The sequence below is a fragment of the Vombatus ursinus genome, unplaced genomic scaffold, assembly GCF_900497805.2.
Source record: "Vombatus ursinus unplaced genomic scaffold, bare-nosed wombat genome assembly UNPS02014770.1, whole genome shotgun sequence".
NCBI lineage: Eukaryota > Metazoa > Chordata > Mammalia > Diprotodontia > Vombatidae > Vombatus > Vombatus ursinus.
The window spans coordinates 12,743,643-12,762,720 of record NW_020954548.1 but is presented as its reverse complement, the minus strand read 5'-3'; positions in this window follow the sequence as shown (position 1 = coordinate 12,762,720).

Below are 19,078 nucleotides of genomic sequence, written 5' to 3'. Positions count from 1 at the left end.
AACCTATCCTATGTCATAAACATATGGCATGTAGATATCTTCACAACTTTGACAAACTAGAAATTCAGATAGAGTGAGTGCCCAAATCAAAAGGATAGTTTTACAGAGATAGAAGACTGGAAGGCAAATTATGGGGCAAAAACTCTTGTACCTGGATGGAAAGGACCAAGTGGATTTTTTTATAGAATCAATTATGGAATGTAAGAGCCAGAAGGGACCTGAGGGGCTGTCTAGTCCAACCCATACCTGAACAAGGTATTGGCAATACAGCATCATTCAGCACGTGTTTGAAGAAGTCCAGTAAAGAGATGGTGACTCCTTCCCAAGGCAATCCATTCTGCTCTCTCATTGTAGGATGTTTAACTTCTATCAAATCTAACTCTTTCTCACTGCAACTTACATCTGCTGCTCCTAGTTTTACACACCAGGGTCAAACAGAATAAATCTAATCTCTTCTCCACATGACATCCCTTCAAATACTCAAAGACCTCTATCTTCAAAGTGTCTTCTCCAGGCTTAACATTTCCCACTCCTTCAACTGTTCCTTATATGGCATATCCTCCAACCTTCCAAACATCCTGGTCAACCTCTTCTGGACATATTCCAACTTGTCTTTCTCTTCCTTAAAGTGTGGTGCCCAGAACTGAACATGGGGCTCCAGATGTGGTCTGACCAGGGCAGAGTATAGATAACATATTACCTCCCTAGTTTTGAACACTATGCTTCTCTGACTAAAGCCTAGGAGAACACATTAGCTTTTGGGGCCATTGTGACACAATGTTGACTCATATTAGGGTGCAGTCTACCAAGATATCAGACCTTTTTCACAAGAACTATTGTCAAGCCATGTTCATATATTTTGCATGTGTATAAATGCAAATGTTTGTACCCTGATAGAATATAACTTCTCTGAGGGCGGGGACTGTTTCACCTTGAGAAGAACCTAGCACACAGCTGGGCAAACAGCAGGTTCTTAATAAAAGCTTGTTGATTGATTCTGTATTTGAGATACTATTTTTAGGAACCAAATAGAGAATGTTATATTTATCCCTATTGAATTTCATTCTACACAATTTGTTCCATTGTTCTGGCCTAGTTCTTTGGATCCTACGAAATATCCCTCCAAGCTTCATGTCATTTACAAATTTCACAACCAAGTCACCTGTGCTTTCATCCGAATCACTAACTAAAATCTCAAATAGCACAAGACCAAGGACAGATCACTGAAGTATTCACTCCATTAAAGACATTTCTCCAAGTTAATGGCTAACCCTTTTTAACTACTCTTTGGATATGCTCATTCACTCAGTTCCAAATCTATTGAACTACATCTAGCCCATATTTCTCTATCTTATCCAAACACAATGGTATGAGAGATGTTGTCAAATGTTTCTTTTAAATTTAGTTGCATCATATCTGCAGCATTCCATTGTTATACCAATCTAGTGACTCTGCCAAAAAATAAAATGCTGCGGTAGCAACTAGGGTCATATTACAATGGGAGTAGGAAGCAAGACAGAACCTGGAGAAGGATGAATAGACCTCTAGCTTTGGGACTGATAAGCTGGAGATTAATTTCACAAGTTAAATTACTAACATTTTTGTGTGAGTTTAATTGTTTCCTCCTTGTTAGCTGGTAGAGATCGAGGAAAATGAGGAAATGAAAATTTTGATGTGGGGTATGAGGAAGCAAGGAAGGGATGATTCTGAGGCATTCTAGGGCATATGTCTGAGACAGTTGGGCATGATGTTGCTTCTCAAGTGGGGAGACAGGTAAAGGTTAATGGAAAAAAAGGTGCCGTGGAGAACCTCTTGATCAGGGAACTGAGGAGGACAGAGAAAGGAAAGGTGAGAGGATACTAAAGACAAACATTTCTGGAATGAAATCAGCTTGATATCTTATTCCTGCTTATTTTTCTGCCATTATCTCAGACTACTCCTCAGGTATTTACATTCAGAAAAATTGGACTTTATGCCATTCCCCAAACACGTCCCACAATCTGGCAAACTTATAAACCATTGTTTATGTTATACCTTTTGCATGGAATTGCATCTTTATCCTTTTTCCTCCTGTTGAAATCTTAGTTCTCCTTAAGGCTTAGTGCAAATACCATTTCCTGGGGAGGTTTTGTGTGTGTGTGTGTGTGTGTGTGTGTGTGTGTGTGATTATGTGAGTGTGAGTGTGTGCTTATGATGCTGAATTTGGAATCAGAAAACCTGTTTGAATCCTGAATCTGTCACACAGTTCCTTGGACAAGTCACTGAATTAATCTGTAAAATGTGTGTGTGTGGGGGGGTGTATGAGATGATTTCCAAAGTCTTTTCTGTCTCTAAATACTATATAAATCTTCATTGATTCTTTTAGCCAGAAATTATATATCCCTCTTTTGAACTCATAGCATTTAATTGTTTTTTTATTTAAACCATTTTTTAAAAAATTTGCAATAGGCTCTACTGATAACTTTTGTTTTTACATCACAGCCATTTGTGGAGGCCTTTCCACCTCCTCCCAATCAAACCTTCATTGTGACAAAAGACAGTTAAACAAAAACACCAGATAGAGTAACCATGTCAGACAATGTATACAACATTCTGCCCTAGTGTCATTCAGTCGTTTCAATCATGTCTGACTCTATATGACCCCATTTGGGCTTTTTTTGGCAGATACTAGAGTGATTAGCCATTTCCTTCTCCAGCTCATTTTACAGGAACTGAGGCAAACAGGGTTAAGTGACTTGCCCAGGTCATACAGCTAGTAAATGTCATGAGGGCTGGATTTGAACTCATGAAGCCCAGTGTTCTATCCACTGCACCATCCAGCTGCCCTTCTGTTCTTTGGAACCATTGTTAATTCCATGCCTGGAATGCTCTCTCTCCTACCCACTGCCTGCTGACTTCCCTGGCTTCCTTTAAGTCCTAACTAAAATCCCATCTTCTATAGGGAGCCTTCCCCAGTCCTTCTTATTTCTAATGCCTTCCTTCAATTATTTCCTCTTTATCCTGTATATAACTTGCTTTGTATATATTTGTTTGTATGCTATCTCCCTCATTACACTGTAACCTTCTTGAGGGTAGGAACTGTCTTTTGCCTCTCTTTGTATCCCCAGTGTGCTTAATAGATGTTTATTGGTTGTTGGGTTTTTTCAGTAATCAGAATCTGGCTTCCTTTTAGTGATATTTGTTTCCTTTCACATTGTTTTAGTTACAGGTAGCAATTTATCTTTTAATTCTATTGATTTCATCCTCTAGATGTGGATACAAATCTCCACATTTTTCTGAATTTTTCATATTCATTATTTTATGCTGCACAATAATATTCCATTACATCCATATACCACAGTTGTTTTCAACCATTCTCTAATCAATGAACACCAACTTTCCCCCTCCCTCCAATTTTTTGCTATCACAAAAAAGTCAGTCACTGCAAGTCAGTGCGACTTTGAATATTTTGAACTCAGAATTTCGTCGTATCCTTGAGAACCTATCACATTGTATTTGCATTGTAAGTATTTGGTTATATACTTTCTCTCCCCTACTAGAATGTAAATTCTTTCAAGGCAAAGATATCTTGTTTGTCTTTAAATCTCTTCCTAGTACAGTGTATACAGGAGGTACTTAATAAATGTCAGGTGAATGAAAACAATTCAGAACACTGAAGAATAAAAATAGAAAACACAAGTAACTGCACTAAAGATGAATTTTGCCAGCTATTGAAGGTAAGTGCCATTAGATGCACTGTAGCTTCATAAGTGTGGCAGGGGCCAGCAAAAATGATGCATAATGGTAAAAATGACTGTAGATAAATAGAATTCCTTGAAACCCTGAGCCATACACCTCCATTATCTTCCTTTCCTCGACCTCATAAATTTATGTCTTAGGAGCTAAGTGTTTTATAAAGTAGGAGTGCAGATTATTATTAAAGTTTGTTATTTTCTAGTATTTCCTTCCATTACACTCCTATAAGTACAACTTTATCACACTTTCTCCCTTATCCCATTTCCAATTTCTCACTAGCTTTATTATTGCTTTTTAAAATCCCAGAAGTAAACTTCAAATATTTACAAATCTAACTTCATGTTTTTCCTTTCATAAATTTGTGGGCAAATCTAGTGCTTAGGACAGAGTAATAAATCTGTATAGTTATGTATTGTACCAATTGGCACTGTGCAAACTTCCCCATGTAGCTGTGTCAATGGGCCTCAGTCCTGGCCTGTAACACTGGAGCTTGTCTAATCTTGAGTCTCACATTCATTGAATCATGGTGAAATATCTGGTGACAAATTGGGATTATGGAGGGAAAATACCCTTCCTTCATACCTGCAGTCAGAATTTGAAAGCAGGCCCTCCTCATGAGACAAGGTTAGCATGCCCACACACTCTCCGTGAGTTTGCAGTGAAAAATATTGAAATACTAGTGAGAGGGAGAGTAGAAAATTAAGAAAGAGAGGACCATTGTTGGCAACCCACATTAGCTTGGGCACTTTGACAAAATCCTGAAATGCTGTAGACTGTTATTTTTGTCAGTCAGTTTTTGAATCATTTCTTAAGACCTAGAACGAAAGCAAACACCAAAGCTAGAGGGATTGAGGGGGACAGATGGAAAGTGTGAATAGAAACCCGTAACCCAAATGTTTTCAATGCATTGCAAAGATTCTTATTCTCCTTGTTGAAAAAGGACCCAGGTAGAGGCTGCAGCCAATACAGGATGAATATGTGAGATTGTAAATATCTTATTCATAAGATCACAGTTCACAGGATCAGAGAGCTAGTACTGGCAAGGAGATTTGGAGACCATTTAGTCCAGGCCTCTCATTTTACAAATGAGGAAAACAAGATCAAGACAGGTTAAGTGACTTTCTCCTATCTGCACCATGCTTTGGCTGCCTTCTCTCTACAATCCTGTGGCCCCTTTTTCCTATTGGTGAGCTCCTTCTGGCGTCTCCAATTTAAAGAAGGGCCAAGATTATCCATCCTTCATTCTCTGCACTTCACAATAAAGCCCCTGCCAATGTACCATCTCCCCTCCCCCTTTTCAGTTCCGTTTTTTGTCTTGCTTTTCTGCACTAGAATGTAAACTCCCTTGAGGTCAAAGACGGTTTTTCTTTTTGCTTATGTTTATATCCCCAGTGCTCAGCACAGTGCCTGGCATATAGTAAGCATTTAATAAAGGCTTCTTGATGCTGTATAAGGTCACACATGTAATGGGTGGCAAAGCTGGGATCTGAACTCAGGACATATCACTCCAATTTAAGCACTCAAAATTCAGTCTTCTTTTCTTCTTTCTCACACTGTCTCTTTGAAATTATATTATATTTTTAATAAAAAGTTTAGACCAGAGAATTCATTGAAAATACATGGAGTGTATTGGATTTAAAGTAAGAAGCCCTGTGTTTGACTCCCAGATCTTCCCTTTACTAAGTTTATTGTGCAATTCTCCCCCTCACTTTCCCTCAGTTTGTTTATCTGTAAAAGGAGAATTTTGGATTAAATCAGTGGTTTCCAACCTTTAAGTTGAGGACCCCTATGGCCTGAAGAGGTGTTACAATAGAGACCTCAAAACTGTATGTACAACAGCCATGTTACTAAGTTGCTCAATTAAGAAAAAATTAAGGAAACATTCCTTCTGTTGACTTAATAATGTTTTGCACATGTGCACTACTCTTTTAAAATATAAGGGTGTTGCTGTGATTTACAAAATAAAACTTTATTTAAAATGTTAATGATAAAATGCTGTTCTGGATCCAATATTTTATCAATCACATACACTAATAATGCAACTATTATGATAGTAGAGTCCTTTAAAATTTTTTTTTATGTTAAAATAGAGCTTCATGTATTCCAAGTGGTTGAGAACTATTAGACTGGATGACTTTTAAGGACCTTTCATCTCTACATCTTATGATGCTGAGATTTCATAGCTAAGCTTACATTCTTTTGCAGATTTTACCTTGGACTCTTCAATTTTCTACATCTCATAGATGAGGGGTAGGTGGGTGAGGGAGTTAGGGAATGATATTGGTTCATAGAGTCAGAATGGAAGTTTTTGAGAGCACAATAATTCTTTCCGAGTACAGTGCTTGAGGTTAAGAAGTAAGTCACAGTACCTCGCCTTTGGGAAGGTTGCTTTACTGTTTCAAAGGACTCCTGCCATCTTTCCTTTCTTTTCACACATTCCTTTTCTCTTTTTTGTCCTTCCTTTTCTCTTCTCCTTTCTTCCTTCGCTTACCCCCTCAACCACTCTCCCCAAAGCCTGAAGCAAAGATAGATCATGTATTGTGGAAGAGAACAATTCAAATTAAATAATAGTCTGGATGATTCAGATCAAACAGGGGCCATGGGTTTTTGGAACTGAAAGGGACCTTAGAGATCAGAGAATTGCAAGTATCATATAGCTGGAAAGGACCCCAGAGATGATCTAATCCAACCCTTATCAGAAAAAGAATCCTTATACTAAAATGTGGCCATTTATCTTTGCTTAAATTCTTCTCAAGAAGAAGAATCCTATTTCATCCTGAGGCAGCCCATTGCATTTTGGCCCAGCCCTAATTGTCAAGAGGTTGTATCTTACATCAAACCTGAATCTGCCTCTCAGTAGTTTCTGTCTTCTCCCAACCCCTCTGAGAACTTATCCCTTCCATTGTCCCTTCACACTTTCTAGCCTTAGATCTCCTTGAACTGGCTCCTTCTCTTGGAAAGCCTCCACTTAATCCTACTCTTTCCTCAAGGTGTCATTCTAGTTTTCTCCTCCCTTTCACAACTAAACTCCTAGAAAAAAAGCTGCCTCGTACCAATATTTTAAATGTTGAGTTTAGTATCCAATTCTTAGACTTCATTCTTCTTGATCCTCTCTCTGTGTCATTTGATCCCCTTGAATAATTCCTTCACCTGGACACTCTTTCCTCTCTGAGTTTCTGTGACACTGTCCTTTTTCGTTCTCTTCCTACCTATGTGACCACTTCTGAGTCTCCTTTGCTGGATCATTGTCTATGCCCCACTCCCTATTTTTAAGTATATGCCAGGCCTCTGTCTTGTGCACTATCTCTCTCTCTCTGAAGATGATTACATCTTTCTCATCCTAAAAAAACCCAACTTAATCCTACTATCCCCAACAGCTATCAGCCCATATCTTTCCTCCCATTCTTGGCTAAACTCCTTGAGAAAGCTATCTATACTCAGTTTTTCTACTTCCTTCCTTCTCACTTCATTCTAAACCCTCTGCAAAGATTCTGACCTCATCACAAGACTGAAACTGTTCTCTCTGAAGTTACTAATGATCTCTCGATTGCCATATTTAATGGACTTCTCAATCCTCATCATTTTTGACTACAGTTTTTGACACTCTTGACTGCCCTCTACTCTTACATACTCTCACCTCTCTAGGTTTTCATGACACTGCTCTCTCCTGGTTCTCCTCCTATATGTTGACCTGTCCAGTCTCCTTTGCTGGCTCTTCCTTTGCGTCATATCCACTAACTGTAAGTGTACCATAAGGCTCTGTCCTGGGTCTTTACTCTTTACTCTCTACTATCTCAGTTGGTAATCTTATTAGCTTCCATGAGCTGAATTAGTCTCCATATAGATAATTCCTAGGTCTATGTATCCAGCCCTAATATTACTCCCAAGCTCCAATTCACATCATGAATCATCAGTTGGACATCTTCAACTGGATGTCCCATAGACATCTCAAACTCAACATGTCCAAAACAGAACTCATTATTTCCTCCTCCCCCTGGCCACACACACTCACACACACATACACACTACCCCTTCTTCCTAACTTCCCTATTACTGCCTAGGGCACTTCCATCCTCCTAGTCATCCAGGACTATGACCTTGGTATCATCTTTTGACTCCTCATTGTCATTTACTCCACGTATGCTATCTATTAGCAAACCTTGTCACCTCTATCTTCATAGTATCTCTCCTATAGTCCTTTTAACTTCATTCCTACAACCACCACCCTGGTACAGTTTCTCTCATCACATCAAGCTTGGACTACAGCGATAGCCTTCTGGTTAGCCATCCTGCCTTTGTCTTTCTGCTCCATTCCACCATCCACTCAGGTGCCAAAGTGATTCGATAAAGCATAGATATGACCGTGTCACCCCCCCAATCAATAAACTCCCATTGTTCCTTATAATTTCAGGATCAAATATGAAGTCCTCTGTTTAGCATTTAAGGCTCTTTATAAACTGGTCCCTTCCAATCTTTCTAATTTCCTTACTTTTAACTCTCCTCTACATGCTGTTTAATAACATTGGCCTACTTGCTCACACACAACACTCCATGTGCTATCTCTGCGCTGTTGCACCCACTCTCTCCCATGCCTGCAATGATCTTCCTTCTCAGTTCTGCCTACTGGCCTCTTGCGTTTTTTTCAAAACCATTGCCTAGCTGTGTCATCCTTCTCTTATCCATTTTGAACCCAACTGTATAACCTTACATTTATCTATATTTAATTTGGTCATATTAGGTTTGAATCAGCATTTTAACCCACTGGCTATTGAGCCAGTCATGCAGCATGTTCAAGACCCCCTCAATCTAGTGAGGGGCAGAAAGTTTAAGTGACCTAGTTGGTATCACAAAGGTAGTAAGCCATAATGCTAGATTCAAACCTAAATCCTCTGACTCCAAATGGGGTGCATATCATAGGATTTGGGAAGGGCATGCCCTTAAATTATTTTGATGAACAAAATTCCCATTTCATTTTGCACTTGCTACCAAATAAATAGAAAGTAAGTGGCTTCCAGCCAGAGATCATGTTTTCTACTTCTTCATATTCTCTCTGTTGCCTAGTACGGTGACAGTTACACGGTAGGTTTTAATAAATGTTTACTGGCTTCATTTCATTTTCCATATGTGACACACATGTGAGAGAAGTACCTTCAAGCAATTCCTAAACTATTAAAAACAATATTTTCTGAAAGTACTTAACTATCAAACAGTAATTTAGAAAATTATCATTTTCTAAAAAAAAAAAAAAATAGAAACTATTTAGGTCCTTCACCCCATGCAATAACTAATCCCTATCTCCTCAGCAACTCTTATAAACCTTTTATTCTCTTGTCAATTGTCCTATTAATTCCCTTTTCACCCCCCTTTTTGACACAAACCCACACTTACAGTATGTGAATTCAATAGCCTTAGGGTTGCCAAGAAGAATTTGACCAGTTTGATTGATATTTTCACATAGACTCTTAAGTGATTCTCACTGATAAGCTTGTGTTATGTCTGGTTTGTAGTTTTTATAGTTTTGGTTTGGGTGGTTCAATTTAGCCTCCTACTTCTCTGAAAATATTGAGGTCATTTGACAGGAAAGGCCCTGATTCTGTTTCTTTACTCTTTAAAATTTTCAGCAACATCATTGCTCTCTCCTCCTTCCCTCCTATCTCAGAGAAAGAGGTATCCCAAGTTATCACCAAGGGGAATCTCTTCACCTGAGCCCTCGATTCCTTCCTTCTTCCCAGGTCCTTGCTGCCCAGTCATCCTGTCTCTCCCATATATCTTCAACTCCTTCCTGACCACTCCTTACCATCTCCTAGAACCTAAAAAGTTGTTTCTCGATCTTTTTTATGCTCTCGCTACAATTCCATCCCATTCTTCCCCTAGGGAAACAAACTTTTTTTTTTTAAGTTGCTTTCATTAGATTCCTTTTATTTTTTCAGGGTCCTCTCAGCTACTCAAAATTCCTGGCTCCTGCTTCTATTTACTCTACAGAAATAAGTCTCTTAAAGATCATCAATAATCTTCTAATCACCAGAACCAATGGTTTTTTCACAGTCTGCATATACCTTGAACTCTTGGCAGCATTTAACATTGTTCACTGCTGTCTCCTGGGTACTTTCGCTGTCCTTGACTTCAGAGAGACCAAACTCTCTTGGTTCTCCTGTATTTCTCCCTCTCTCTCTCTCTCTTTCTCTGCTTCTTCTCTATCTCCTTCAAAACTTACTCATCCTCTACTTGGTCCCTTAAAGGGGGACCTTTAAAGGGGTGCCTTCTCACCCTTTATTTATTCTCTCTTGGCAATTTCATTCATTCTCACAGCTTCAACTATCTTCTTTATGTAGATGACTCCAATATCTAAATCTCTAATTGAGACCTTTCTTCCAAGATCCCTTTCACATCACTAACTGCCTACAGATAGCTCTACTTCAATATCTTTTTGACACTGAAAATTCAACCTGTCCAAATCAAGTCTTATTCCCCCTCTTTCCCCCCAAAAATACCTTGTTCCTGTTTAAAAAGGCAGGATAGCAGAGTGCACAGGGCACTTGGAGTCAGGAAGACCTAGGTTTGAATCCTGCCTCTGATGCTTACTAGTTACATGATACCAGGCAAGTCACTTAACTTCTAACAACCTCAGTCTCTTTGTGTGTAAAATGAGGATAATAATAGCATTTAACTTACAGGCTGTCATGACAATCAAGTGAGATAATATATACAAAACATTTTGTAAATTTTGAAGCAATTTAGAAATGTTTATTATTACTATTGTCTCCTGACTTATTTCTGTCAGGAAAACCACAGTTCACCTAGTCTCTTGTGATAACCCCAGTATTATCTCTTGTGTCCTTTATCTATTATCTTTATCCTCCACCTCTTTTGTCATCAATTACCAAGCCCTATGGATACTACCTCCAAAGTATTCCTCACATCTGTCCCCTCCCCTCTATTCTCACTGCTACCACCCCATTTCAGGCCCTCATTTTCGCCTTTATTATTATAATAGACTCCTTCCAGGTCTTCCAGCCTCTACTCTCTCCCCTACTCCAAATAATTCTTCTCACTTGTTATTTTTTTTTTAAATCTCTCTTACTTCTAAATATAGTCATGTCATATCTTTGCTCAAAATACTGTAGGAGTTCCTTATTGTCCAACAAGTGAAGTTCAATCCTTAGTTTTCAAGACCTTCCACAATCTAATTCCATCCTACCTTTTCAGCTTTTTGTCATATTATCCATTTATATATATAACCCGAGCTTTATCCTTACTGGACACTCCCTATACAGTCACTCCAGCTTATAAGTTCAGTATTATCCATAACTCTATTCACACTCAACCCACTTATCCAATCTGTTGCCAAATTTTGTCAATTCTACCCTTATAACATTTCTCCTATATGTCCCCTTCTCTCCTCTCAAACAGCCACCACCCTGGTGCATGACCTCATCACTTCAAGCCGAGGCTATTGCAATGGCGTTCTGGTTGGACTCTGACTCAAGTCTCTACCCACTCTGATCTATCCTCCAAGGTGATTTTCCTAAAGCACAGTTCTGATCATGTCACCTTCCCCTCTACCCCATTCAATAAGCTACTTGTTGTTCAGTTGTTTTTCAGTCATGTCCCGACTCTTCATGACCCCATTTCAGGTTTTCTTGACCAAGATCCTGGAATGGTTTGCCATTTTCTTCTCCTGCTCATTTTACAGATGAGAAAACTGAGGTAAACAGGGTTAAGTGATTTGCCCACAGTCACCCAGTTAGTAAGTGTCTGAGACCAGATTTGAGCTCAGGAAGATGAGTCTTCTTGATTCCAGGCCTGGCACTCTATTCACTGTGCCAATAGCTGCCAATATGCTCCAGGGGCTCCCTGTTACCTCCAGGATCAAATATGCAATGCTCTATTTGGCATTTAAAGCCCTTTACAACCTAACCCCTTCCTATTTTTTCCACTTTATTTTCTCCCCTATATATTACAATTCAGCAGTCTGTCCCTCATGTGTGGAATGCTCTCCCTCCTCATCTCCACTTCCTGGCTTCTCTAAAGATTTAGCTCAATTCCCACTTTCTGCAAGAAGTCTTTCCTAGTCTCCCCCTCTGTTTAGTGCTTTCTCTCTGAGGCTACCTTCGGTCTACTCTGTATGTATCTTTTTTGCAGGTAGTTCTATGCATGTTGTCTCCCCCATTAGAATGTGAACTCTGTGAGGGCAGGAACTGTGGAGTTTTGCCTTTCGTAGTATCCTCAGTCTTTATCACAATGCCTGGCAGCTTATTGTATTCAGTTGGTGCTATCTTGCCTCCATATTTTTGTTCATACTTTTCCCCATGATTGAAATAGATTTCCTATCCAGTCTTTCAAGCCCAACTTACACACCACATCCTTTCGGAAACCTTCCCTGGTCCCTTAGGTCAGGCAGAGATTCTTAACCTTTTTTGTGTGTATCATGGACCCCTTTGACAGTCTTGTGAAGTTCAAGGACCCCTTCTGAGAACAGTGTTTTTAAATGAATAAAATAAAATACATAGTATTACAAAGTCAACCAATTATATTGAAATACAGTAATCATTAAAAAAAAAACCCTAAGTTCACAGACCTCAGTTTAAGAACCCCTCTATTAGGAAGTCAGAACCTTTTCCTCTCACGTCTTTTAGCATCCTTTCCATCCACTAATTATACTAATGTTGTAGCACAGTTACTTGTGAATGTGTCATGTACCCCTTTTAAGTCATGAGCTGCATCAGGGTAGGGATTTTGGCTCAGTTAAACTTTATATCTCACTCCCACCCCAGCACCAGCACCAGTCCTTGTACATAGTAGGTGCTTAGAAAATGGTTGCTGAATTGCTCTCAGTAGGTGCTCAATCCATAGTGATCAGGAACCAGTATATCATTTTGTTATAATTCATTGCATAAAGCAGCATGATTTCAATGAACAAACTTTAGCTTTTGCCATAGAGTTATCCTAAAGTTAATTTTAAAACTGGTAAATAATTGATATAATTGTTAAGCAAAGATCTCTTTCCTTGAGCAGTTATCCTCAAAAGGAAGGAAAATTCAATTCAATTTCCCAAACATTTATTAAGCACCTATTGTCTGTAAAGCATTTTGTAAGCGCGTTAAGTATGGAGATACTAGTTTTATTTTTACCTTATTACTTAAGTTGAATTATTTGATTAGTCAGCCAACAAGCAATAATGTGCAGAAATTAAAGTTATTCTTCAACAACATGAAAATATTTGCCACACATTACACATTATTTACATTTCTCAATTCTAACTTAGATGAACTTACTTCTACCCATGCCTGTGCTAACCTAGAACTCAGGAACATTGGACTTTCTGGCTCTCTAGTCTTCTTCTTTAGGAATTCCACACTAAAATTTGTACTTAAAAAATAAATAGCTGCTGAAAACCAGTATGAAAAATGTGTTAAAGCTTCTGAATAATTAAAAGCTGTACAAATAAGAAAAATGCTTTTAAATTATCTGAGTTAAATCCAAATTGTATCTGTTTGAGAAACATTCATTGTTAATTTAACCAGCATGTTTTCATTAATGGGGAATGTTTGTTGATCTGTGCACCATTCTGAAAATGTGAATCGCAATGAAATATAGCATGCACAACAGTTGAATAGTTCCTAAATTGTTATTACTACTGTTTCAATTATTTATGCAGTAAACTGTATAATAGAACAATAACATTAAAAGATAAATACAGACCTCATCTCCCTGATGTGTGCCTTCTTCCCACTTACCCTATTTACAATTAAACAGAAGTCAGAATCCGAGCCTTGCTGAGCAGTACTTTCCTAGCTTTTGAATGTACCGGTCCTTTCTGTGAATTTCTTTACTGTACTCCCCTTCTGATGAAACATTTATTTGAACAAACAAAATACATATGTACAAATAAATACAGATGTCAGAATCTGACATGCAAGTGCAAACACATGTCTTTACCCATCCCCACCACCTGACAGGCTCTGACAGACTAAAGAGCTTTTTGAATTGAAACTATCCATAGAGCCTCGGAATGGAATGACCAGACAAAAGCCCTGTAATCAATTTAATGTCTTGAGGAAATAGTACACTTTCTTTGAGTGTGTGATCCATTGACGACTCAGTATTGTTGCACTCGAGGAACAGGTAACAAAAGAGTCAGTGAGGGGAAACTGTGGCTGGCAGGGCCTCCAACTCCAGGTATCTCTGTTATATGATGGAATGTGGCTGGATCAAGGACAAGTTCAGGATGCACACCATCCATCCATCCATTCATCCATCCATTCATTCATTTGATAAGCTCTGTCTGGAAACAGTTGCCAGTAAATCAATCAAAACTTAAACATCTTGTACTATTAGCAGAGCCTACATCTCTCTCCTGGTCCAAATATAAGGGTCAAGAATATAATTTTTCATCTGAAGAATCACCTTTAGATCTCCAAATGGAAAATTAGGATATTTGCAAACCTTTTAGACATAAAGTCCAGAAATTAAAAAAAAAACACCTTAAGAAAGTTATTTGTAACAAAAGCAAGAAAGGAAATAGAATTTCAAGGCACAACATGGGAGGGCAAAGAAAAGAATCCAATGTGGCCAGTGAGTGCTCCAAAAACTCTTTTAGAAAGCAATTATAAACAGAAGCCAGGTCTCCAAAAGTGAAGCAAAGTGTACAACAGAGGAGAAGCAGGCAGAACCCTCACTTTTAACTCAGTCACCCAGATAATTCAAGTCAAAGACTGTTTTGCTTGAGTTTTCCAGATAATGACTTCATATCACCCCTTTCCTACAACAGCAGAGAACTGGCCAGTGGAAAACCTTTTCTGTGTAGCCTGAATACTACAGCCCTGCCTCCCTCCCTTACCAACCAATTCCTCGAGGCCATAGTCAGCCTTTTTCTCAGCAGCACAAGATTAAAGAAGACAGTAAGGCTCCAAGTTATGAGATTTAACTTTCTGTCTTTCTGTCCATCCAGGGTTCTGGAGCCAGAGTTTTTCAAATGGCTGAAATATTTTTAAAAAAATTTTTACTCCATTTTAAAATGAAGAAACAGAAATGAAAAGAGCTTCTTCCTAAGAAGAGAGAATTCTTGGCTGGAATATGATGGGAAAGACACTGGATTGAGAGTTAGAAACTCAAGGGACTCATATTAGCTTTTCACACTTTTTCACCTCTCTATACTATTTGACACTGTTGATAACCTTTTCCTCTTGGATATTCTTTTATCTCCAGGATCTAATGATATCACTGGTTCTCCTCGTACCTATCGGTCTGACCACTCCTTCTCAGTCTCCTTGGTTGGCGTGCTCTCTCTCTCTCTCTCTCTCTCTCTCTCTCTCTCTCTGTCACTGTCTCTCTCTCTCCCCCCTTAACAGCTCCCATGAATATATTTATCCTTTCCATGTAGATAACTCCTAGATCTTTATTTACAGCCCTAGTGTCACTCCTGAGTGCTAGTCCCATATTATCATCTGTCAGTTGGACATTTTGAATCTATTCCTCCTAATTTCTCTGTTTCTTTTGAGGGTACCACTATCCATCCAGGGTGTACATCCTTGGAATCATCTCAATTCCTCACTTTCACTCAATCTTTCTATCTAATCAGTTGCCAAATCTTGTAATTTCTTTCTTCACATCTCTTGGATATATTATCCACTTTTATCCTTTTATCCACTCATAGCCACTACAATAGTTCAGGACCCCATTACTGCTCATCAGGATTACTATAATAGTTTCCCAATTGGTCTCCTTGCATCATGTGTCTCCCCACTTCCCATATAGCTGCCAAAGTGATTTTCCAAAAATAGAAGTCTGATTGCTACACAGTCCAGCATAGGGTGATAAAACATCAGCAACCAGAGTGAAAGAAGAGCCCAGAGTGGCCACTTGAATTTTCCCTCTTCAGCTTTGAAGTCAAGCAGTTGACAGGTACCTTCTTCTTCATCCCCTCCTTGGTCTTTCTAGATAGACTTAACCCTAATCGCATTTCCTCTATTCTGATCTTCTCTCTTTGCAATGGTATTTTTCTGCTAATCTTGATTCAGCTAGATAAACATTCATTCTTTACTGTCTTGCTGAGTAGGACCTTAAATTCAGGGCAGTCAGAGAACCTGAATCGGAGTTAAAAGCCATTCATTTTCCCTAAAAGGAACCTATACTTCCATTATCATTGTAACCCAGGGTAGAGCTCATGAGGACTCTATAGAGAAAACTCCTGAGAATAAATCTTCAGCCTTGCTTTTGAGGGAGGAAGGTAGAGGACAAGGAGGAATGGATGGTAGTTAGGAAGGAGGCCCCATAGGAGGGCTTGGAGAGCTCTTGGTTGTAATCTCTTAGGGTTGGGGCAGCAACGAAGTGAGCAGACGCTTTTCTCCACAGTGACACCTAGAAGTTACACTAATAGGATGAAATTTAACAAAAAGTAAAGTCTTACACAAGTTCAAAGAGCAAGCATCACAAGCATCACAGCATCACAGGTATAAAATATGATTGTGGTTAGACAGCACTTTGTCCAAAAAAGATTTGGGAATTTTAAAGGACTGAAGGCTCAATATGAGTTAACAGTGTGATATGATGACCAAAAAAGCAGGTGTAATCTTAGATTTTATTGAGAAGCGTAGATTTCTTGGTGTCATCTATGGCTATCTTAGGCCAGTAAAATCAGTTTCTTACCAGCTCTAGGGTCCTTTCTTGATCCATGTGTCCAAAGTTATCATTCCAGGCAATCACGGCTACTGAGCAGTATGCTTTGGGTAGCCTCAGCTGCTTCCTGGTTTCATGTGTGGGATCAGTCACAGTCTAATATAGGACTCTATTGTTCCAACCTCTTCTAGTGCCTTCCTGCTCTCTGGAACTTCAGACGAGTAGAATCATTTCCCTGTTTTTTTGACTTGTATTACTTCTTTTTTGTCCTTCATTAGCCATCTGTGCTTGTCTCCAGTCACCTGTAGACAACTGTGTGAAGGAAGATTGGTTCAATGCCACAGGATTTACATATGCACTTAGCATGCTATCTGGTGGCCTTGGACTCACATGTTAGCTGACCGATGGAAAGCTAACGCATACAAAGTTATTGAGAGACTGGGCAACTTGCCTGTTTACAAAATGGCCCCAGAGAACAGAGGGGGCCCTGTCAGGGCTATTCACCACAACCATCTAATTGATCATAGGAGAGCTAGTTGGAATTTATAATGAGCAGGGGGAGAGAACTGATGGACAACCACCTAGGCAAACGCTGAGAAAAAGAGACTATCAGCTGTACAAAGACTTTCCAACCCAGATATAGGCATGAAAGTGATGCATCCTGTGAAGGAAATTGTGCATTATTGCAGGGCAAGAGAATTGAATCCAGAGATAACTCCTTTCTTGCTTGAAACTGTTGGACTTCTAGGGAACATGCTTAATCCACCAAGCTCAACAGATCGTTAATCACTGCCAGCCCAGGTGTTGACACGCAAGTCAACTGAATTTACCTATTTACAACTTTTACCTAGCTGCTCATAGTTTTATCCTCTAGGGTAGAACAAGTTGAGTCTCTCTGTGATCTAGTCCTGGGCTCTCATCTATTTATCTAAATTGATAGCAAAATAGAACTCAGAAAAAGTATACACAGGAGAATATATACCAGGCAAGACAGATTGAAGGAACTCTCCCATTGGGAATAAGATCGGTATACCGATCCTGATGGTCACCCTATACCAACTACTATCCCCAACACAGGAGCTAAGGGATCAGTTGGTGACAAGTAAACTAGGCCTATTAGACTAGACACTAGGCTAAATTATGAAGTTACAGGTAAACCAGAAGAGTTACACAAGTAACTAGGTTCAATACTAGAGATTGTTCATGTGAAATGCACCTGGAACGTAATAGCATGTTTACTGCTATATATATGAATTACTACATACATCTGAGTATGTTTGTTTCTTATTTTGCTATTATGTTCATTTGTCTATGTTTTGTGTTATGTCCATTTTACAGCAAGATCTTATTGTTAAATGTTTTGCTTATAGTTAAATTGTATTTTATATATAGGCCTACAGATAGTATTATTATTGTCACTAGCTAGGTTTTCTTTGTTAGGTAGCCATAATTATTGTTTTTGATTGTGTACGATGTGCTTTTTCCTATGTTCTATGGATATACATATTCCCGTGAAATGTGCTTGTGTTATATTCTATACATAGTTATGCAAGTTTTTCCTAATGGATCCTCCTAGGCGATGCTCTGCACGAGGCCATGTCTTTCGGATAGACTGTTAATGTCCATTTGTTTCATTTCAGTTTCATTGGTACCAAAGTCTGGTTACCTGGTCTGCTAGGAAAATCACTCTTGTTTCAAATTGCTATGTTTGTGTTTATAAGGTATAGTTACAGGTTTCGAACTTGGTCCAGTTAATCTTTTCAGGGAACTGCAAAAAGTTTCAGCCCAAGGGAAGAACGTAATCTAAGCCCCAAAGCCCATTGGCATGGGACTCTATCAGTATGAGGGGCAGAGTGAGTGGGGAGAGAAGGGAGCTATAGCTCTTCAGTCTCTGTTCTTTTCAGTCACTTTGGGCTCTTACAACTTCTAGTAATCCTTGTGGCTTCCCGCTTTATGAGAGAAAGCCGTAATGCCAACCTCTCGTCACGTTACTGAAGGGAGACAAAGACTCTAGGAAGAAACTGACGTGAGAGGAACTGGCAGTCCACATCATGGCCTTAGCTCCATAGCCCTAGCTTGCTACACTAGAAACTTTGGACATTTCCCGGTTGGGGGAGATCCAGGATTCTCTCTTGGTTGAACTGAATTATCTTATTCCCAACAGGAGAGTTCCTTCAATCTGTCTTGCCTAGTATATATTCTCCTGTGTATACTTTTTCTGAGTTCTATTTTGCTATCAATTTAGATAAATAGATGAGAGAGAGCCCAGGACTAGATCACAGAGAGACTCAACTTGTTCTACCCTAGAGGATAAAACTATGAGCAGCTAGGTAAAAGTTGTAAATAGGTAAATTCAGATTTGTTGTCAAGGAACACTTCCCAACCATTAGAACTATTTACGAAGTGCTTAAAGGTTTACATAGTACTTTCCTCAGTATTTTCCTCCTTGTGAAGAAGGCAGTATACAAATAAGGAAATTGAGGCCCAGATACTGCTACATTAGATGAATTAACCCAGGGTCACACAGCTAGTAAGCGTCAGAACTGGGATAGGAACCTTATCTTTTGAGCTTAAGACTGGGGTCCTTCCATGATATTATGCCTTGTATGTGTACAAAGTGCTTTCCTCACCACAGCTCTGTGTTGGGGCCTGGATGACTCCCATTTTGCAGGTGAAATGGAGCTCAGCGAGGACATGCTGGGGCATACATCCACAGTCACCCGGT